The sequence below is a fragment of the Nothobranchius furzeri genome, chromosome 2 (assembly GCF_043380555.1).
Source record: "Nothobranchius furzeri strain GRZ-AD chromosome 2, NfurGRZ-RIMD1, whole genome shotgun sequence".
NCBI lineage: Eukaryota > Metazoa > Chordata > Actinopteri > Cyprinodontiformes > Nothobranchiidae > Nothobranchius > Nothobranchius furzeri.
The window spans coordinates 27,568,932-27,587,000 of NC_091742.1; the positions used below are offsets into that span (position 1 = coordinate 27,568,932).

The 18,069-nt window shown below is 37.5% G+C and overlaps 42 non-coding genes across 42 annotated transcripts; 14 read left to right on the top strand and 28 right to left on the bottom strand.

Annotated features, from left to right (window-relative positions):
• Positions 1-237: 237 nt before the first annotated feature.
• Positions 238-310, top strand: trnaf-gaa (transfer RNA phenylalanine (anticodon GAA)). Its single transcript has one exon. It is a non-coding gene; the product is annotated as a tRNA-Phe (tRNA).
• A 166-nt stretch (positions 311-476) lies between these two features.
• Positions 477-548, bottom strand: trnaq-uug (transfer RNA glutamine (anticodon UUG)). The gene has a single exon. It is a non-coding gene; the product is annotated as a tRNA-Gln (tRNA).
• A 474-nt stretch (positions 549-1,022) lies between these two features.
• Positions 1,023-1,094, bottom strand: trnaq-cug (transfer RNA glutamine (anticodon CUG)). Its single transcript has one exon. It is a non-coding gene; the product is annotated as a tRNA-Gln (tRNA).
• Positions 1,095-1,533: 439 nt separating this feature from the next.
• On the top strand, positions 1,534-1,606 carry trnaf-gaa (transfer RNA phenylalanine (anticodon GAA)). Its single transcript has one exon. It is a non-coding gene; the product is annotated as a tRNA-Phe (tRNA).
• A 166-nt stretch (positions 1,607-1,772) lies between these two features.
• Positions 1,773-1,844, bottom strand: trnaq-uug (transfer RNA glutamine (anticodon UUG)). The gene has a single exon. It is a non-coding gene; the product is annotated as a tRNA-Gln (tRNA).
• A 474-nt stretch (positions 1,845-2,318) lies between these two features.
• Positions 2,319-2,390, bottom strand: trnaq-cug (transfer RNA glutamine (anticodon CUG)). The gene has a single exon. It is a non-coding gene; the product is annotated as a tRNA-Gln (tRNA).
• A 438-nt stretch (positions 2,391-2,828) lies between these two features.
• trnaf-gaa (transfer RNA phenylalanine (anticodon GAA)) lies at positions 2,829-2,901 on the top strand. Its single transcript has one exon. It is a non-coding gene; the product is annotated as a tRNA-Phe (tRNA).
• A 166-nt stretch (positions 2,902-3,067) lies between these two features.
• Positions 3,068-3,139, bottom strand: trnaq-uug (transfer RNA glutamine (anticodon UUG)). Its single transcript has one exon. It is a non-coding gene; the product is annotated as a tRNA-Gln (tRNA).
• A 474-nt stretch (positions 3,140-3,613) lies between these two features.
• Positions 3,614-3,685, bottom strand: trnaq-cug (transfer RNA glutamine (anticodon CUG)). The gene has a single exon. It is a non-coding gene; the product is annotated as a tRNA-Gln (tRNA).
• A 439-nt stretch (positions 3,686-4,124) lies between these two features.
• Positions 4,125-4,197, top strand: trnaf-gaa (transfer RNA phenylalanine (anticodon GAA)). Its single transcript has one exon. It is a non-coding gene; the product is annotated as a tRNA-Phe (tRNA).
• Positions 4,198-4,363: 166 nt separating this feature from the next.
• On the bottom strand, positions 4,364-4,435 carry trnaq-uug (transfer RNA glutamine (anticodon UUG)). Its single transcript has one exon. It is a non-coding gene; the product is annotated as a tRNA-Gln (tRNA).
• Positions 4,436-4,909: 474 nt separating this feature from the next.
• trnaq-cug (transfer RNA glutamine (anticodon CUG)) lies at positions 4,910-4,981 on the bottom strand. The gene has a single exon. It is a non-coding gene; the product is annotated as a tRNA-Gln (tRNA).
• A 438-nt stretch (positions 4,982-5,419) lies between these two features.
• trnaf-gaa (transfer RNA phenylalanine (anticodon GAA)) lies at positions 5,420-5,492 on the top strand. Its single transcript has one exon. It is a non-coding gene; the product is annotated as a tRNA-Phe (tRNA).
• Positions 5,493-5,658: 166 nt separating this feature from the next.
• On the bottom strand, positions 5,659-5,730 carry trnaq-uug (transfer RNA glutamine (anticodon UUG)). Its single transcript has one exon. It is a non-coding gene; the product is annotated as a tRNA-Gln (tRNA).
• Positions 5,731-6,204: 474 nt separating this feature from the next.
• trnaq-cug (transfer RNA glutamine (anticodon CUG)) lies at positions 6,205-6,276 on the bottom strand. The gene has a single exon. It is a non-coding gene; the product is annotated as a tRNA-Gln (tRNA).
• Positions 6,277-6,715: 439 nt separating this feature from the next.
• On the top strand, positions 6,716-6,787 carry trnaf-gaa (transfer RNA phenylalanine (anticodon GAA)). The gene has a single exon. It is a non-coding gene; the product is annotated as a tRNA-Phe (tRNA).
• Positions 6,788-6,953: 166 nt separating this feature from the next.
• On the bottom strand, positions 6,954-7,025 carry trnaq-uug (transfer RNA glutamine (anticodon UUG)). The gene has a single exon. It is a non-coding gene; the product is annotated as a tRNA-Gln (tRNA).
• A 474-nt stretch (positions 7,026-7,499) lies between these two features.
• trnaq-cug (transfer RNA glutamine (anticodon CUG)) lies at positions 7,500-7,571 on the bottom strand. Its single transcript has one exon. It is a non-coding gene; the product is annotated as a tRNA-Gln (tRNA).
• A 438-nt stretch (positions 7,572-8,009) lies between these two features.
• Positions 8,010-8,082, top strand: trnaf-gaa (transfer RNA phenylalanine (anticodon GAA)). Its single transcript has one exon. It is a non-coding gene; the product is annotated as a tRNA-Phe (tRNA).
• A 166-nt stretch (positions 8,083-8,248) lies between these two features.
• trnaq-uug (transfer RNA glutamine (anticodon UUG)) lies at positions 8,249-8,320 on the bottom strand. Its single transcript has one exon. It is a non-coding gene; the product is annotated as a tRNA-Gln (tRNA).
• A 474-nt stretch (positions 8,321-8,794) lies between these two features.
• On the bottom strand, positions 8,795-8,866 carry trnaq-cug (transfer RNA glutamine (anticodon CUG)). The gene has a single exon. It is a non-coding gene; the product is annotated as a tRNA-Gln (tRNA).
• A 439-nt stretch (positions 8,867-9,305) lies between these two features.
• trnaf-gaa (transfer RNA phenylalanine (anticodon GAA)) lies at positions 9,306-9,379 on the top strand. The gene has a single exon. It is a non-coding gene; the product is annotated as a tRNA-Phe (tRNA).
• A 165-nt stretch (positions 9,380-9,544) lies between these two features.
• trnaq-uug (transfer RNA glutamine (anticodon UUG)) lies at positions 9,545-9,616 on the bottom strand. Its single transcript has one exon. It is a non-coding gene; the product is annotated as a tRNA-Gln (tRNA).
• A 474-nt stretch (positions 9,617-10,090) lies between these two features.
• Positions 10,091-10,162, bottom strand: trnaq-cug (transfer RNA glutamine (anticodon CUG)). Its single transcript has one exon. It is a non-coding gene; the product is annotated as a tRNA-Gln (tRNA).
• A 439-nt stretch (positions 10,163-10,601) lies between these two features.
• Positions 10,602-10,674, top strand: trnaf-gaa (transfer RNA phenylalanine (anticodon GAA)). The gene has a single exon. It is a non-coding gene; the product is annotated as a tRNA-Phe (tRNA).
• Positions 10,675-10,840: 166 nt separating this feature from the next.
• Positions 10,841-10,912, bottom strand: trnaq-uug (transfer RNA glutamine (anticodon UUG)). Its single transcript has one exon. It is a non-coding gene; the product is annotated as a tRNA-Gln (tRNA).
• A 474-nt stretch (positions 10,913-11,386) lies between these two features.
• Positions 11,387-11,458, bottom strand: trnaq-cug (transfer RNA glutamine (anticodon CUG)). Its single transcript has one exon. It is a non-coding gene; the product is annotated as a tRNA-Gln (tRNA).
• A 438-nt stretch (positions 11,459-11,896) lies between these two features.
• Positions 11,897-11,970, top strand: trnaf-gaa (transfer RNA phenylalanine (anticodon GAA)). The gene has a single exon. It is a non-coding gene; the product is annotated as a tRNA-Phe (tRNA).
• Positions 11,971-12,135: 165 nt separating this feature from the next.
• trnaq-uug (transfer RNA glutamine (anticodon UUG)) lies at positions 12,136-12,207 on the bottom strand. The gene has a single exon. It is a non-coding gene; the product is annotated as a tRNA-Gln (tRNA).
• Positions 12,208-12,681: 474 nt separating this feature from the next.
• Positions 12,682-12,753, bottom strand: trnaq-cug (transfer RNA glutamine (anticodon CUG)). Its single transcript has one exon. It is a non-coding gene; the product is annotated as a tRNA-Gln (tRNA).
• A 439-nt stretch (positions 12,754-13,192) lies between these two features.
• On the top strand, positions 13,193-13,265 carry trnaf-gaa (transfer RNA phenylalanine (anticodon GAA)). Its single transcript has one exon. It is a non-coding gene; the product is annotated as a tRNA-Phe (tRNA).
• Positions 13,266-13,431: 166 nt separating this feature from the next.
• Positions 13,432-13,503, bottom strand: trnaq-uug (transfer RNA glutamine (anticodon UUG)). The gene has a single exon. It is a non-coding gene; the product is annotated as a tRNA-Gln (tRNA).
• A 474-nt stretch (positions 13,504-13,977) lies between these two features.
• On the bottom strand, positions 13,978-14,049 carry trnaq-cug (transfer RNA glutamine (anticodon CUG)). The gene has a single exon. It is a non-coding gene; the product is annotated as a tRNA-Gln (tRNA).
• A 439-nt stretch (positions 14,050-14,488) lies between these two features.
• Positions 14,489-14,562, top strand: trnaf-gaa (transfer RNA phenylalanine (anticodon GAA)). Its single transcript has one exon. It is a non-coding gene; the product is annotated as a tRNA-Phe (tRNA).
• A 165-nt stretch (positions 14,563-14,727) lies between these two features.
• Positions 14,728-14,799, bottom strand: trnaq-uug (transfer RNA glutamine (anticodon UUG)). The gene has a single exon. It is a non-coding gene; the product is annotated as a tRNA-Gln (tRNA).
• A 474-nt stretch (positions 14,800-15,273) lies between these two features.
• On the bottom strand, positions 15,274-15,345 carry trnaq-cug (transfer RNA glutamine (anticodon CUG)). Its single transcript has one exon. It is a non-coding gene; the product is annotated as a tRNA-Gln (tRNA).
• A 439-nt stretch (positions 15,346-15,784) lies between these two features.
• On the top strand, positions 15,785-15,857 carry trnaf-gaa (transfer RNA phenylalanine (anticodon GAA)). The gene has a single exon. It is a non-coding gene; the product is annotated as a tRNA-Phe (tRNA).
• Positions 15,858-16,023: 166 nt separating this feature from the next.
• Positions 16,024-16,095, bottom strand: trnaq-uug (transfer RNA glutamine (anticodon UUG)). The gene has a single exon. It is a non-coding gene; the product is annotated as a tRNA-Gln (tRNA).
• A 474-nt stretch (positions 16,096-16,569) lies between these two features.
• trnaq-cug (transfer RNA glutamine (anticodon CUG)) lies at positions 16,570-16,641 on the bottom strand. The gene has a single exon. It is a non-coding gene; the product is annotated as a tRNA-Gln (tRNA).
• Positions 16,642-17,079: 438 nt separating this feature from the next.
• Positions 17,080-17,152, top strand: trnaf-gaa (transfer RNA phenylalanine (anticodon GAA)). Its single transcript has one exon. It is a non-coding gene; the product is annotated as a tRNA-Phe (tRNA).
• A 166-nt stretch (positions 17,153-17,318) lies between these two features.
• Positions 17,319-17,390, bottom strand: trnaq-uug (transfer RNA glutamine (anticodon UUG)). The gene has a single exon. It is a non-coding gene; the product is annotated as a tRNA-Gln (tRNA).
• Positions 17,391-17,864: 474 nt separating this feature from the next.
• trnaq-cug (transfer RNA glutamine (anticodon CUG)) lies at positions 17,865-17,936 on the bottom strand. Its single transcript has one exon. It is a non-coding gene; the product is annotated as a tRNA-Gln (tRNA).
• Between the last annotated feature and the right edge of the window lie 133 nt (positions 17,937-18,069).

Consider the following 18,069-nt stretch of genomic DNA (forward strand, 5'->3'; position numbering starts at 1 on the left):
GATTTTACTGAGTCTGAGCAGATAACATATAAGATCCAACTGCGCCTTTTGATCAATGTCCAGGTACAGTTCCTTCATATGTAGATGAGCTTTTTGATCATTTCCCACCATCACAGACTTGGAGGCAATCGATTGAAAAACTCAACTGACAAACGTTTGTTACCAGTGCCAAGTGTAGAATGCTGTTGGATCCAATATAGTCACTTGGCATTTTTGGGTCAATGAACAGTTTTGTCAGCTGGAATAGCTCAGTTGGGAGAGCGTTAGACTGAAGATCTAAAGGTCCCTGGTTCAATCCCGGGTTTCAGCAAAGTCTATGAGTGGGAGAAACACTTTGAATTGGTTAGCATTTTGAAAAAAGACAATTTCTCATTTCATCATTTCAAATCAAGTAATACATTTCATGATTCCTTCAATGAAAATTTCAAAGAGAAATCTTGGACACCATTGATTGTCCTAGATATCAAAACAGGCAAAGGTTTCACTGAGATTTGAACTCAGATCGCTGGATTCAAAGTCCAGAGTGCTGACCATTACACCATGAAACCCTAGAACTTTGAGAGTATAGTGGAAAGAATACTAAATATGACTGGACTGCAATGTGCTTGTTCATAGATCCATAAATTGAGGACTTGGAACCATTCCTGCAGCAATCCCACAATGGTCAAAATATCAATCAGTGAAATACTAGCAACCATTTGCAAAGGGCAAAATTATTGTGTAGAGACCATCACTTGCATTAAACAAAGTGGATATTTGCAAGATTGGAAGTTTGATTTGTGAATGTCAGCATCCATTCTCATTCGATACAGTATTACGAAGAGCATAATAAGACCCTTGGTTCCATCTCCAAAATCAATTAATGCATTGCAAGAGGCAATCAATAATGTCCTAAGACATTTTTCAGAAACAAATGAAAAAACTTTCAAAGATTTGCAGAGAATATGAAATACTTAATGATTATAAATTTCCTCACCACTTGTCTTCTTGTGACAGAACACTTGAGAAGCATTTAACCAATTTGGTTCCACTGAGACTTGAACTCAGATCGCTGGATTCAGAGTCCAGAGTGCTAACCATTACACCATGGAACCGATGACCCGCTGTATTTTAACCTTTTTGTCACGATTCTCACAATGATTTTATTTGTGAGAAAACCAAAGATTTGTGGCAACACGGTATATAATTGTTAGAGCATAGCTTGTATTGAAGGACATGCAACAGAATCGGTTTTTCCATGACTGTAGGAGGCATGAGAATGCAACACACATTGGTAGATATTGAAAGAAAAGTTAACATTTTACTGAGTCTGAGCAGATAACGTATAAGATCCAACTGCGCCTTTTGATCAATGTCCAGGTACAGTTCCTTCATATGTAGATGAGCTTTTTGATCATTTCCCACCATCACAGACTTGGAGGCAATCAACTGAAAAACTCAACTGACAAACGTTTGTTACCAGTGCCAAGTGTGGAATGCTGTTGGATCCAATATAATCACTTGGCATTTTTGGGTCAATGAACAGTTTTGTCAGCTGGAATAGCTCAGTTGGGAGAGCGTTAGACTGAAGATCTAAAGGTCCCTGGTTCAATCCCGGGTTTCAGCAAAGTCTATGAGTGGGAGAAACACTTTGAATTGGTTAGCATTTTGAAAAAAGACAATTTCTCATTTCATCATTTCAAATCAAGTAATACATTTCATGATTCCTTCAATGAAATTTTCAAAGAGAAATCTTGGGCACCATTGATTGTCCTAGATATCAAAACAGGCAAAGGTTTCACTGAGATTTGAACTCAGATCACTGGATTCAAAGTCCAGAGTGCTGACCATTACACCATGAAACCCTAGAACTTTGAGAGTATAGCGGAAAGAATACTAAATATGACTGGACTGCAATGTGCTTGTTCATAGATCCATAAATTGAGGATTTGGAACTATTCCCGCAGCAATCCCACAATGGTCAAAATATCAATCAGTGAAATACTAGCAACCATTTGCAAAGGGCAAAATTCTTGTGTAGAGACCATCACTTGCATTAAACAAAGTGGATATTTGCAAGATTGGAAGTTTGATTTGTGAATGTCAGCATCCGTTCTCATTCGATACAGTATTACGAAGAGCATAATAAGACCCTTGGTTCCATCTCCAAAATCAATTAATGCATTGCAAGAGGCAATCAATAATGTCCTAAGACATTTCTCAGAAACAAATGAAAAAACTTTCAAAGATTTGCAGAGAATATGAAATACTTAATGATTATAAATTTCCTCACCAATTGTCTTCTTGTGACAGAACACTTGAGAAGCATTTAACCAATTTGGTTCCACTGAGAGTTGAACTCAGATCGCTGGATTCAGAGTCTAGAGTGCTAACCATTACACCATGGAACCGAAGACCCGCTGTCTTTTAACCTTTTTGTCACGATTCTCACAATGATTTTATTTGTGAGAAACCAAAGATTTGAGGAAACACGGTATATAATTGTTAGAGCATAGCTTGTATTGAATGACATGCAACAGAATCGGTTTTTCCATGACTGTAGGAGGCATGAGAATGCAACACACATTGGTAGATATTGAAAGAAAAGTTAAGATTTTACTGAGTCTGAGCAGATAACATATAAGATCCAACTGCGCCTTTTGATCAATGTCCAGGTACAGTTCCTTCATATGTAGATGAGCTTTTTGATCATTTCCCACCATCACAGACTTGGAGGCAATCGATTGAAAAACTCAACTGACAAACGTTTGTTACCAGTGCCAAGTGTAGAATGCTGTTGGATCCAATATAGTCACTTGGCATTTTTGGGTCAATGAACAGTTTTGTCAGCTGGAATAGCTCAGTTGGGAGAGCGTTAGACTGAAGATCTAAAGGTCCCTGGTTCAATCCCGGGTTTCAGCAAAGTCTATGAGTGGGAGAAACACTTTGAATTGGTTAGCATTTTGAAAAAAGACAATTTCTCATTTCATCATTTCAAATCAAGTAATACATTTCATGATTCCTTCAATGAAAATTTCAAAGAGAAATCTTGGACACCATTGATTGTCCTAGATATCAAAACAGGCAAAGGTTTCACTGAGATTTGAACTCAGATCGCTGGATTCAAAGTCCAGAGTGCTGACCATTACACCATGAAACCCTAGAACTTTGAGAGTATAGTGGAAAGAATACTAAATATGACTGGACTGCAATGTGCTTGTTCATAGATCCATAAATTGAGGACTTGGAACCATTCCCGCAGCAATCCCACAATGGTCAAAATATCAATCAGTGAAATACTAGCAACCATTTGCAAAGGGCAAAATTCTTGTGTAGAGACCATCACTTGCATTAAACAAAGTGGATATTTGCAAGATTGGAAGTTTGATTTGTGAATGTCAGCATCCGTTCTCATTCGATACAGTATTACGAAGAGCATAATAAGACCCTTGGTTCCATCTCCAAAATCAATTAATGCATTGCAAGAGGCAATCAATAATGTCCTAAGACATTTTTCAGAAACAAATGAAAAAACTTTCAAAGATTTGCAGAGAATATGAAATACTTAATGATTATAAATTTCCTCACCAATTGTCTTCTTGTGACAGAACACTTGAGAAGCATTTAACCAATTTGGTTCCACTGAGACTTGAACTCAGATCGCTGGATTCAGAGTCCAGAGTGCTAACCATTACACCATGGAACCGATGACCCGCTGTATTTTAACCTTTTTGTCACGATTCTCTCAATGATTTTATTTGTGAGAAAACCAAAGATTTGTGGCAACACGGTATATAATTGTTAGAGCATAGTTTGTATTGAAGGACATGCAACAGAATCGGTTTTTCCATGACTGTAGGAGGCATGAGAATGCAACACACATTGGTAGATATTGAAAGAAAAGTTAACATTTTACTGAGTCTGAGCAGATAACGTATAAGATCCAACTGCGCCTTTTGATCAATGTCCAGGTACAGTTCCTTCATATGTAGATGAGCTTTTTGATCATTTCCCACCATCACAGACTTGGAGGCAATCAACTGAAAAACTCAACTGACAAACGTTTGTTACCAGTGCCAAGTGTGGAATGCTGTTGGATCCAATATAATCACTTGGCATTTTTGGGTCAATGAACAGTTTTGTCAGCTGGAATAGCTCAGTTGGGAGAGCGTTAGACTGAAGATCTAAAGGTCCCTGGTTCAATCCCGGGTTTCAGCAAAGTCTATGAGTGGGAGAAACACTTTGAATTGGTTAGCATTTTGAAAAAAGACAATTTCTCATTTCATCATTTCAAATCAAGTAATACATTTCATGATTCCTTCAATGAAATTTTCAAAGAGAAATCTTGGGCACCATTGATTGTCCTAGATATCAAAACAGGCAAAGGTTTCACTGAGATTTGAACTCAGATCACTGGATTCAAAGTCCAGAGTGCTGACCATTACACCATGAAACCCTAGAACTTTGAGAGTATAGCGGAAAGAATACTAAATATGACTGGACTGCAATGTGCTTGTTCATAGATCCATAAATTGAGGATTTGGAACTATTCCCGCAGCAATCCCACAATGGTCAAAATATCAATCAGTGAAATACTAGCAACCATTTGCAAAGGGCAAAATTCTTGTGTAGAGACCATCACTTGCATTAAACAAAGTGGATATTTGCAAGATTGGAAGTTTGATTTGTGAATGTCAGCATCCGTTCTCATTCGATACAGTATTACGAAGAGCATAATAAGACCCTTGGTTCCATCTCCAAAATCAATTAATGCATTGCAAGAGGCAATCAATAATGTCCTAAGACATTTCTCAGAAACAAATGAAAAAACTTTCAAAGATTTGCAGAGAATATGAAATACTTAATGATTATAAATTTCCTCACCAATTGTCTTCTTGTGACAGAACACTTGAGAAGCATTTAACCAATTTGGTTCCACTGAGACTTGAACTCAGATCGCTGGATTCAGAGTCCAGAGTGCTAACCATTACACCATGGAACCGAAGACCCGCTGTCTTTTAACCTTTTTGTCACGATTCTCACAATGATTTTATTTGTGAGAAACCAAAGATTTGTGGAAACACGGTATATAATTGTTAGAGCATAGCTTGTATTGAATGACATGCAACAGAATCGGTTTTTCCATGACTGTAGGAGGCATGAGAATGCAACACACATTGGTAGATATTGAAAGAAAAGTTAAGATTTTACTGAGTCTGAGCAGATAACATATAAGATCCAACTGCGCCTTTTGATCAATGTCCAGGTACAGTTCCTTCATATGTAGATGAGCTTTTTGATCATTTCCCACCATCACAGACTTGGAGGCAATCGATTGAAAAACTCAACTGACAAACGTTTGTTACCAGTGCCAAGTGTAGAATGCTGTTGGATCCAATATAGTCACTTGGCATTTTTGGGTCAATGAACAGTTTTGTCAGCTGGAATAGCTCAGTTGGGAGAGCGTTAGACTGAAGATCTAAAGGTCCCTGGTTCAATCCCGGGTTTCAGCAAAGTCTATGAGTGGGAGAAACACTTTGAATTGGTTAGCATTTTGAAAAAAGACAATTTCTCATTTCATCATTTCAAATCAAGTAATACATTTCATGATTCCTTCAATGAAAATTTCAAAGAGAAATCTTGGACACCATTGATTGTCCTAGATATCAAAACAGGCAAAGGTTTCACTGAGATTTGAACTCAGATCGCTGGATTCAAAGTCCAGAGTGCTGACCATTACACCATGAAACCCTAGAACTTTGAGAGTATAGTGGAAAGAATACTAAATATGACTGGACTGCAATGTGCTTGTTCATAGATCCATAAATTGAGGACTTGGAACCATTCCTGCAGCAATCCCACAATGGTCAAAATATCAATCAGTGAAATACTAGCAACCATTTGCAAAGGGCAAAATTCTTGTGTAGAGACCATCACTTGCATTAAACAAAGTGGATATTTGCAAGATTGGAAGTTTGATTTGTGAATGTCAGCATCCGTTCTCATTCGATACAGTATTACGAAGAGCATAATAAGACCCTTGGTTCCATCTCCAAAATCAATTAATGCATTGCAAGAGGCAATCAATAATGTCCTAAGACATTTTTCAGAAACAAATGAAAAAACTTTCAAAGATTTGCAGAGAATATGAAATACTTAATGATTATAAATTTCCTCACCAATTGTCTTCTTGTGACAGAACACTTGAGAAGCATTTAACCAATTTGGTTCCACTGAGACTTGAACTCAGATCGCTGGATTCAGAGTCCAGAGTGCTAACCATTACACCATGGAACCGATGACCCGCTGTATTTTAACCTTTTTGTCACGATTCTCACAATGATTTTATTTGTGAGAAAACCAAAGATTTGTGGCAACACGGTATATAATTGTTAGAGCATAGCTTGTATTGAAGGACATGCAACAGAATCGGTTTTTCCATGACTGTAGGAGGCATGAGAATGCAACACACATTGGTAGATATTGAAAGAAAAGATAACATTTTACTGAGTCTGAGCAGATAACGTATAAGATCCAACTGCGCCTTTTGATCAATGTCCAGGTACAGTTCCTTCATATGTAGATGAGCTTTTTGATCATTTCCCACCATCACAGACTTGGAGGCAATCAACTGAAAAACTCAACTGACAAACGTTTGTTACCAGTGCCAAGTGTGGAATGCTGTTGGATCCAATATAATCACTTGGCATTTTTGGGTCAATGAACAGTTTTGTCAGCTGGAATAGCTCAGTTGGGAGAGCGTTAGACTGAAGATCTAAAAGTCCCTGGTCAATCCCGGGTTTCAGCAAAGTCTATGAGTGGGAGAAACACTTTGAATTGGTTAGCATTTTGAAAAAAGACAATTTCTCATTTCATCATTTCAAATCAAGTAATACATTTCATGATTCCTTCAATGAAATTTTCAAAGAGAAATCTTGGGCACCATTGATTGTCCTAGATATCAAAACAGGCAAAGGTTTCACTGAGATTTGAACTCAGATCACTGGATTCAAAGTCCAGAGTGCTGACCATTACACCATGAAACCCTAGAACTTTGAGAGTATAGCGGAAAGAATACTAAATATGACTGGACTGCAATGTGCTTGTTCATAGATCCATAAATTGAGGATTTGGAACTATTCCCGCAGCAATCCCACAATGGTCAAAATATCAATCAGTGAAATACTAGCAACCATTTGCAAAGGGCAAAATTCTTGTGTAGAGACCATCACTTGCATTAAACAAAGTGGATATTTGCAAGATTGGAAGTTTGATTTGTGAATGTCAGCATCCGTTCTCATTCGATACAGTATTACGAAGAGCATAATAAGACCCTTGGTTCCATCTCCAAAATCAATTAATGCATTGCAAGAGGCAATCAATAATGTCCTAAGACATTTCTCAGAAACAAATGAAAAAACTTTCAAAGATTTGCAGAGAATATGAAATACTTAATGATTATAAATTTCCTCACCAATTGTCTTCTTGTGACAGAACACTTGAGAAGCATTTAACCAATTTGGTTCCACTGAGACTTGAACTCAGATCGCTGGATTCAGAGTCCAGAGTGCTAACCATTACACCATGGAACCGAAGACCCGCTGTCTTTTAACCTTTTTGTCACGATTCTCACAATGATTTTATTTGTGAGAAACCAAAGATTTGTGGAAACACGGTATATAATTGTTAGAGCATAGCTTGTATTGAATGACATGCAACAGAATCGGTTTTTCCATGACTGTAGGAGGCATGAGAATGCAACACACATTGGTAGATATTGAAAGAAAAGTTAAGATTTTACTGAGTCTGAGCAGATAACATATAAGATCCAACTGCGCCTTTTTATCAATGTCCAGGTACAGTTCCTTCATATGTAGATGAGCTTTTTGATCATTTCCCACCATCACAGACTTGGAGGCAATCGATTGAAAAACTCAACTGACAAACGTTTGTTACCAGTGCCAAGTGTAGAATGCTGTTGGATCCAATATAGTCACTTGGCATTTTTGGGTCAATGAACAGTTTTGTCAGCTGGAATAGCTCAGTTGGGAGAGCGTTAGACTGAAGATCTAAAGGTCCCTGGTTCAATCCCGGGTTTCAGCAAAGTCTATGAGTGGGAGAAACACTTTGAATTGGTTAGCATTTTGAAAAAAGACAATTTCTCATTTCATCATTTCAAATCAAGTAATACATTTCATGATTCCTTCAATGAAAATTTCAAAGAGAAATCTTGGACACCATTGATTGTCCTAGATATCAAAACAGGCAAAGGTTTCACTGAGATTTGAACTCAGATCGCTGGATTCAAAGTCCAGAGTGCTGACCATTACACCATGAAACCCTAGAACTTTGAGAGTATAGTGGAAAGAATACTAAATATGACTGGACTGCAATGTGCTTGTTCATAGATCCATAAATTGAGGACTTGGAACCATTCCTGCAGCAATCCCACAATGGTCAAAATATCAATCAGTGAAATACTAGCAACCATTTGCAAAGGGCAAAATTATTGTGTAGAGACCATCACTTGCATTAAACAAAGTGGATATTTGCAAGATTGGAAGTTTGATTTGTGAATGTCAGCATCCGTTCTCATTCGATACAGTATTACGAAGAGCATAATAAGACCCTTGGTTCCATCTCCAAAATCAATTAATGCATTGCAAGAGGCAATCAATAATGTCCTAAGACATTTTTCAGAAACAAATGAAAAAACTTTCAAAGATTTGCAGAGAATATGAAATACTTAATGATTATAAATTTCCTCACCAATTGTCTTCTTGTGACAGAACACTTGAGATGCATTTAACCAATTTGGTTCCACTGAGACTTGAACTCAGATCGCTGGATTCAGAGTCCAGAGTGCTAACCATTACACCATGGAACCGATGACCCGCTGTATTTTAACCTTTTTGTCACGATTCTCACAATGATTTTATTTGTGAGAAAACAAAAGATTTGTGGCAACACGGTATATAATTGTTAGAGCATAGCTTGTATTGAATGACATGCAACAGAATCGGTTTTTCCATGACTGTAGGAGGCATGAGAATGCAACACACATTGGTAGATATTGAAAGAAAAGTTAAGATTTTACTGAGTCTGAGCAGATAACGTATAAGATCCAACTGCGCCTTTTGATCAATGTCCAGGTACAGTTCCTTCATATGTAGATGAGCTTTTTGATCATTTCCCACCATCACAGACTTGGAGGCAATCGATTGAAAAACTCAACTGACAAACGTTTGTTACCAGTGCCAAGTGTGGAATGCTGTTGGCTCCAATATAGTCACTTGGCATTTTTGGGTCAATGAACAGTTTTGTCAGCTGGAATAGCTCAGTTGGGAGAGTGTTAGACTGAAGATCTAAAGGTCCCTGGTTCAATCCCGGGTTTCAGTCAAGTCTATGAGTGGGAGAAACACTTTGAATTGGTTAGCATTTTGAAAAAAGACAATTTCTCATTTCATCATTTCAAATCAAGTAATACATTTCATGATTCTTTCAATGAAATTTTCAAAGAGAAATCTTGGGCACCATTGATTGTCCTAGATATCAAAACAGGCAAAGGTTTCACTGAGATTTGAACTCAGATCACTGGATTCAAAGTCCAGAGTGCTGACCATTACACCATGAAACCCTAGAACTTTGAGAGTATAGCGGAAAGAATACTAAATATGACTGGACTGCAATGTGCTTGTTCATAGATCCATAAATTGAGGATTTGGACCTATTCCCGCAGCAATCCCACAATGGTCAAAATATCAATCAGTGAAATACTAGCAACCATTTGCAAAGGGCAAAATTCTTGTGTAGAGACCATCACTTGCATTAAACAAAGTGGATATTTGCAAGATTGGAAGTTTGATTTGTGAATGTCAGCATCCGTTCTCATTCGATACAGTATTACGAAGAGCATAATAAGACCCTTGGTTCCATCTCCAAAATCAATTAATGCATTGCAAGAGGCAATCAATAATGTCCTAAGACATTTTTCAGAAACAAATGAAAAAACTTTCAAAGATTTGCAGAGAATATGAAATACTTAATGATTATAAATTTCCTCACCAATTGTCTTCTTGTGACAGAACACTTGAGAAGCATTTAACCAATTTGGTTCCACTGAGACTTGAACTCAGATCGCTGGATTCAGAGTCCAGAGTGCTAACCATTACACCATGGAACCGATGACCCGCTGTATTTTAACCTTTTTGTCACGATTCTCACAATGATTTTATTTGTGAGAAAACCAAAGATTTGTGGCAACACGGTATATAATTGTTAGAGCATAGCTTGTATTGAAGGACATGCAACAGAATCGGTTTTTCCATGACTGTAGGAGGCATGAGAATGCAACACACATTGGTAGATATTGAAAGAAAAGTTAACATTTTACTGAGTCTGAGCAGATAACGTATAAGATCCAACTGCGCCTTTTGATCAATGTCCAGGTACAGTTCCTTCATATGTAGATGAGCTTTTTGATCATTTCCCACCATCACAGACTTGGAGGCAATCAACTGAAAAACTCAACTGACAAACGTTTGTTACCAGTGCCAAGTGTGGAATGCTGTTGGATCCAATATAATCACTTGGCATTTTTGGGTCAATGAACAGTTTTGTCAGCTGGAATAGCTCAGTTGGGAGAGTGTTAGACTGAAGATCTAAAGGTCCCTGGTTCAATCCCGGGTTTCAGCAAAGTCTATGAGTGGGAGAAACACTTTGAATTGGTTAGCATTTTGAAAAAAGACAATTTCTCATTTCATCATTTCAAATCAAGTAATACATTTCATGATTCCTTCAATGAAATTTTCAAAGAGAAATCTTGGGCACCATTGATTGTCCTAGATATCAAAACAGGCAAAGGTTTCACTGAGATTTGAACTCAGATCACTGGATTCAAAGTCCAGAGTGCTGACCATTACACCATGAAACCCTAGAACTTTGAGAGTATAGCGGAAAGAATACTAAATATGACTGGACTGCAATGTGCTTGTTCATAGATCCATAAATTGAGGATTTGGAACTATTCCCGCAGCAATCCCACAATGGTCAAAATATCAATCAGTGAAATACTAGCAACCATTTGCAAAGGGCAAAATTCTTGTGTAGAGACCATCACTTGCATTAAACAAAGTGGATATTTGCAAGATTGGAAGTTTGATTTGTGAATGTCAGCATCCGTTCTCATTCGATACAGTATTACGAAGAGCATAATAAGACCCTTGGTTCCATCTCCAAAATCAATTAATGCATTGCAAGAGGCAATCAATAATGTCCTAAGACATTTCTCAGAAACAAATGAAAAAACTTTCAAAGATTTGCAGAGAATATGAAATACTTAATGATTATAAATTTCCTCACCAATTGTCTTCTTGTGACAGAACACTTGAGAAGCATTTAACCAATTTGGTTCCACTGAGACTAGAACTCAGATCGCTGGATTCAGAGTCCAGAGTGCTAACCATTACACCATGGAACCGAAGACCTGCTGTCTTTTAACCTTTTTGTCACGATTCTCACAATGATTTTATTTGTGAGAAACCAAAGATTTGTGGAAACACGGTATATAATTGTTAGAGCATAGCTTGTATTGAATGACATGCAACAGAATCGGTTTTTCCATGACTGTAGGAGGCATGAGAATGCAACACACATTGGTAGATATTGAAAGAAAAGGTAAGATTTTACTGAGTCTGAGCAGATAACATATAAGATCCAACTGCGCCTTTTGATCAATGTCCAGGTACAGTTCCTTCATATGTAGATGAGCTTTTTGATCATTTCCCACCATCACAGACTTGGAGGCAATCGATTGAAAAACTCAACTGACAAACGTTTGTTACCAGTGCCAAGTGTGGAATGCTGTTGGCTCCAATATAGTCACTTGGCATTTTTGGGTCAATGAACAGTTTTGTCAGCTGGAATAGCTCAGTTGGGAGAGCGTTAGACTGAAGATCTAAAGGTCCCTGGTTCAATCCTGGGTTTCAGTCAAGTCTATGAGTGGGAGAAACACTTTGAATTGGTTAGCATTTTGAAAAAAGACAATTTCTCATTTCATCATTTCAAATCAAGTAATACATTTCATGATTCTTTCAATGAAATTTTCAAAGAGAAATCTTGGGCACCATTGATTGTCCTAGATATCAAAACAGGCAAAGGTTTCACTGAGATTTGAACTCAGATCACTGGATTCAAAGTCCAGAGTGCTGACCATTACACCATGAAACCCTAGAACTTTGAGAGTATAGCGGAAAGAATACTAAATATGACTGGACTGCAATGTGCTTGTTCATAGATCCATAAATTGAGGATTTGGACCTATTCCCGCAGCAATCCCACAATGGTCAAAATATCAATCAGTGAAATACTAGCAACCATTTGCAAAGGGCAAAATTCTTGTGTAGAGACCATCACTTGCATTAAACATAGTGGATATTTGCAAGATTGGAAGTTTGATTTGTGAATGTCAGCATCCGTTCTCATTCGATACAGTATTACGAAGAGCATAATAAGACCCTTGGTTCCATCTCCAAAATCAATTAATGCATTGCAAGAGGCAATCAATAATGTCCTAAGACATTTTTCAGAAACAAATGAAAAAACTTTCAAAGATTTGCAGAGAATATGAAATACTTAATGATTATAAATTTCCTCACCAATTGTCTTCTTGTGACAGAACACTTGAGAAGCATTTAACCAATTTGGTTCCACTGAGACTTGAACTCAGATCGCTGGATTCAGAGTCCAGAGTGCTAACCATTACACCATGGAACCGATGACCCGCTGTATTTTAACCTTTTTGTCACGATTCTCACAATGATTTTATTTGTGAGAAAACCAAAGATTTGTGGCAACACGGTATATAATTGTTAGAGCATAGCTTGTATTGAAGGACATGCAACAGAATCGGTTTTTCCATGACTGTAGGAGGCATGAGAATGCAACACACATTGGTAGATATTGAAAGAAAAGTTAACATTTTACTGAGTCTGAGCAGATAACGTATAAGATCCAACTGCGCCTTTTGATCAATGTCCAGGTACAGTTCCTTCATATGTAGATGAGCTTTTTGATCATTTCCCACCATCACAGACTTGGAGGCAATCAACTGAAAAACTCAACTGACAAACGTTTGTTACCAGTGCCAAGTGTGGAATGCTGTTGGATCCAATATAATCACTTGGCATTTTTGGGTCAATGAACAGTTTTGTCAGCTGGAATACCTCAGTTGGGAGAGTGTTAGACTGAAGATCTAAAGGTCCCTGGTTCAATCCCGGGTTTCAGCAAAGTCTATGAGTGGGAGAAACACTTTGAATTGGTTAGCATTTTGAAAAAAGACAATTTCTCATTTCATCATTTCAAATCAAGTAATACATTTCATGATTCCTTCAATGAAATTTTCAAAGAGAAATCTTGGGCACCATTGATTGTCCTAGATATCAAAACAGGCAAAGGTTTCACTGAGATTTGAACTCAGATCGCTGGATTCAAAGTCCAGAGTGCTGACCATTACACCTTGAAACCCTAGAACTTTGAGAGTATAGTGGAAAGAATACTAAATATGACTGGACTGCAATGTGCTTGTTCATAGATCCATAAATTGAGGACTTGGAACCATTCCTGCAGCAATCCCACAATGGTCAAAATATCAATCAGTGAAATACTAGCAACCATTTGCAAAGGGCAAAATTATTGTGTAGAGACCATCACTTGCATTAAACAAAGTGGATATTTGCAAGATTGGAAGTTTGATTTGTGAATGTCAGCATCCGTTCTCATTCGATACAGTATTACGAAGAGCATAATAAGACCCTTGGTTCCATCTCCAAAATCAATTAATGCATTGCAAGAGGCAATCAATAATGTCCTAAGACATTTTTCAGAAACAAATGAAAAAACTTTCAAAGATTTGCAGAGAATATGAAATACTTAATGATTATAAATTTCCTCACCAATTGTCTTCTTGTGACAGAACACTTGAGATGCATTTAACCAATTTGGTTCCACTGAGACTTGAACTCAGATCGCTGGATTCAGAGTCCAGAGTGCTAACCATTACACCATGGAACCGATGACCCGCTGTCTTTTAACCTTTTTGTCACGATTCTCACAATGATTTTATTTGTGAGAAAACAAAAGATTTGTGGCAACACGGTATATAATTGTTAGAGCATAGCTTGTATTGAATGACATGCAACAGAATCGGTTTTTCCATGACTGTAGGAGGCATGAGAATGCAACACACATTGGTAGATATTGAAAGAAAAGTTAAGATTTTACTGAGTCTGAGCAGATAACGTATAAGATCCAACTGCGCCTTTTGATCAATGTCCAGGTACAGTTCCTTCATATGTAGATGAGCTTTTTGATCATTTCCCACCATCACAGACTTGGAGGCAATCGATTGAAAAACTCAACTGACAAACGTTTGTTACCAGTGCCAAGTGTGGAATGCTGTTGGCTCCAATATAGTCACTTGGCATTTTTGGGTCAATGAACAGTTTTGTCAGCTGGAATAGCTCAGTTGGGAGAGCGTTAGACTGAAGATCTAAAGGTCCCTGGTTCAATCCCGGGTTTCAGTCAAGTCTATGAGTGGGAGAAACACTTTGAATTGGTTAGCATTTTGAAAAAAGACAATTTCTCATTTCATCATTTCAAATCAAGTAATACATTTCATGATTCTTTCAATGAAATTTTCAAAGAGAAATCTTGGGCACCATTGATTGTCCTAGATATCAAAACAGGCAAAGGTTTCACTGAGATTTGAACTCAGATCACTGGATTCAAAGTCCAGAGTGCTGACCATTACACCATGAAACCCTAGAACTTTGAGAGTGTAGCGGAAAGAATACTAAATATGACTGGACTGCAATGTGCTTGTTCATAGATCCATAAATTGAGGATTTGGACCTATTCCCGCAGCAATCCCACAATGGTCAAAATATCAATCAGTGAAATACTAGCAACCATTTGCAAAGGGCAAAATTCTTGTGTAGAGACCATCACTTGCATTAAACATAGTGGATATTTGCAAGATTGGAAGTTTGATTTGTGAATGTCAGCATCCGTTCTCATTCGATACAGTATTACGAAGAGCATAATAAGACCCTTGGTTCCATCTCCAAAATCAATTAATGCATTGCAAGAGGCAATCAATAATGTCCTAAGACATTTTTCAGAAACAAATGAAAAAACTTTCAAAGATTTGCAGAGAATATGAAATACTTAATGATTATAAATTTCCTCACCAATTGTCTTCTTGTGACAGAACACTTGAGAAGCATTTAACCAATTTGGTTCCACTGAGACTTGAACTCAGATCGCTGGATTCAGAGTCCAGAGTGCTAACCATTACACCATGGAACCGATGACCCGCTGTATTTTAACCTTTTTGTCACGATTCTCACAATGATTTTATTTGTGAGAAAACCAAAGATTTGTGGCAACACGGTATATAATTGTTAGAGCATAGCTTGTATTGAAGGACATGCAACAGAATCGGTTTTTCCATGACTGTAGGAGGCATGAGAATGCAACACACATTGGTAGATATTGAAAGAAAAGTTAACATTTTACTGAGTCTGAGCAGATAACGTATAAGATCCAACTGCGCCTTTTGATCAATGTCCAGGTACAGTTCCTTCATATGTAGATGAGCTTTTTGATCATTTCCCACCATCACAGACTTGGAGGCAATCAACTGAAAAACTCAACTGACAAACGTTTGTTACCAGTGCCAAGTGTGGAATGCTGTTGGATCCAATATAATCACTTGGCATTTTTGGGTCAATGAACAGTTTTGTCAGCTGGAATAGCTCAGTTGGGAGAGTGTTAGACTGAAGATCTAAAGGTCCCCGGTTCAATCCCGGGTTTCAGCAAAGTCTATGAGTGGGAGAAACACTTTGAATTGGTTAGCATTTTGAAAAAAGACAATTTCTCATTTCATCATTTCAAATCAAGTAATACATTTCATGATTCCTTCAATGAAATTTTCAAAGAGAAATCTTGGGCACCATTGATTGTCCTAGATATCAAAACAGGCAAAGGTTTCACTGAGATTTGAACTCAGATCACTGGATTCAAAGTCCAGAGTGCTGACCATTACACCATGAAACCCTAGAACTTTGAGAGTATAGCGGAAAGAATACTAAATATGACTGGACTGCAATGTGCTTGTTCATAGATCCATAAATTGAGGATTTGGAACTATTCCCGCAGCAATCCCACAATGGTCAAAATATCAATCAGTGAAATACTAGCAACCATTTGCAAAGGGCAAAATTCTTGTGTAGAGACCATCACTTGCATTAAACAAAGTGGATATTTGCAAGATTGGAAGTTTGATTTGTGAATGTCAGCATCCGTTCTCATTCGATACAGTATTACGAAGAGCATAATAAGACCCTTGGTTCCATCTCCAAAATCAATTAATGCATTGCAAGAGGCAATCAATAATGTCCTAAGACATTTCTCAGAAACAAATGAAAAAACTTTCAAAGATTTGCAGAGAATATGAAATACTTAATGATTATAAATTTCCTCACCAATTGTCTTCTTGTGACAGAACACTTGAGAAGCATTTAACCAATTTGGTTCCACTGAGACTTGAACTCAGATCGCTGGATTCAGAGTCCAGAGTGCTAACCATTACACCATGGAACCGAAGACCTGCTGTCTTTTAACCTTTTTGTCACGATTCTCACAATGATTTTATTTGTGAGAAACCAAAGATTTGTGGAAACACGGTATATAATTGTTAGAGCATAGCTTGTATTGAATGACATGCAACAGAATCGGTTTTTCCATGACTGTAGGAGGCATGAGAATGCAACACACATTGGTAGATATTGAAAGAAAAGGTAAGATTTTACTGAGTCTGAGCAGATAACATATAAGATCCAACTGCGCCTTTTGATCAATGTCCAGGTACAGTTCCTTCATATGTAGATGAGCTTTTTGATCATTTCCCACCATCACAGACTTGGAGGCAATCGATTGAAAAACTCAACTGACAAACGTTTGTTACCAGTGCCAAGTGTAGAATGCTGTTGGATCCAATATAGTCATTTGGCATTTTTGGGTCAATGAACAGTTTTGTCAGCTGGAATAGCTCAGTTGGGAGAGCGTTAGACTGAAGATCTAAAGGTCCCTGGTTCAATCCCGGGTTTCAGCAAAGTCTATGAGTGGGAGAAACACTTTGAATTGGTTAGCATTTTGAAAAAAGACAATTTCTCATTTCATCATTTCAAATCAAGTAATACATTTCATGATTCCTTCAATGAAAATTTCAAAGAGAAATCTTGGACACCATTGATTGTCCTAGATATCAAAACAGGCAAAGGTTTCACTGAGATTTGAACTCAGATCGCTGGATTCAAAGTCCAGAGTGCTGACCATTACACCATGAAACCCTAGAACTTTGAGAGTATAGTGGAAAGAATACTAAATATGACTGGACTGCAATGTGCTTGTTCATAGATCCATAAATTGAGGACTTGGAACCATTCCTGCAGCAATCCCACAATGGTCAAAATATCAATCAGTGAAATACTAGCAACCATTTGCAAAGGGCAAAATTATTGTGTAGAGACCATCACTTGCATTAAACAAAGTGGATATTTGCAAGATTGGAAGTTTGATTTGTGAATGTCAGCATCCGTTCTCATTCGATACAGTATTACGAAGAGCATAATAAGACCCTTGGTTCCATCTCCAAAATCAATTAATGCATTGCAAGAGGCAATCAATAATGTCCTAAGACATTTTTCAGAAACAAATGAAAAAACTTTCAAAGATTTGCAGAGAATATGAAATACTTAATGATTATAAATTTCCTCACCAATTGTCTTCTTGTGACAGAACACTTGAGATGCATTTAACCAATTTGGTTCCACTGAGACTTGAACTCAGATCGCTGGATTCAGAGTCCAGAGTGCTAACCATTACACCATGGAACCGAAGACCCGCTGTCTTTTAACCTTTTTGTCACGATTCTCACAATGATTTTATTTGTGAGAAACCAAAGATTTGTGGAAACACGGTATATAATTGTTAGAGCATAGCTTGTATTGAATGACATGCAACAGAATC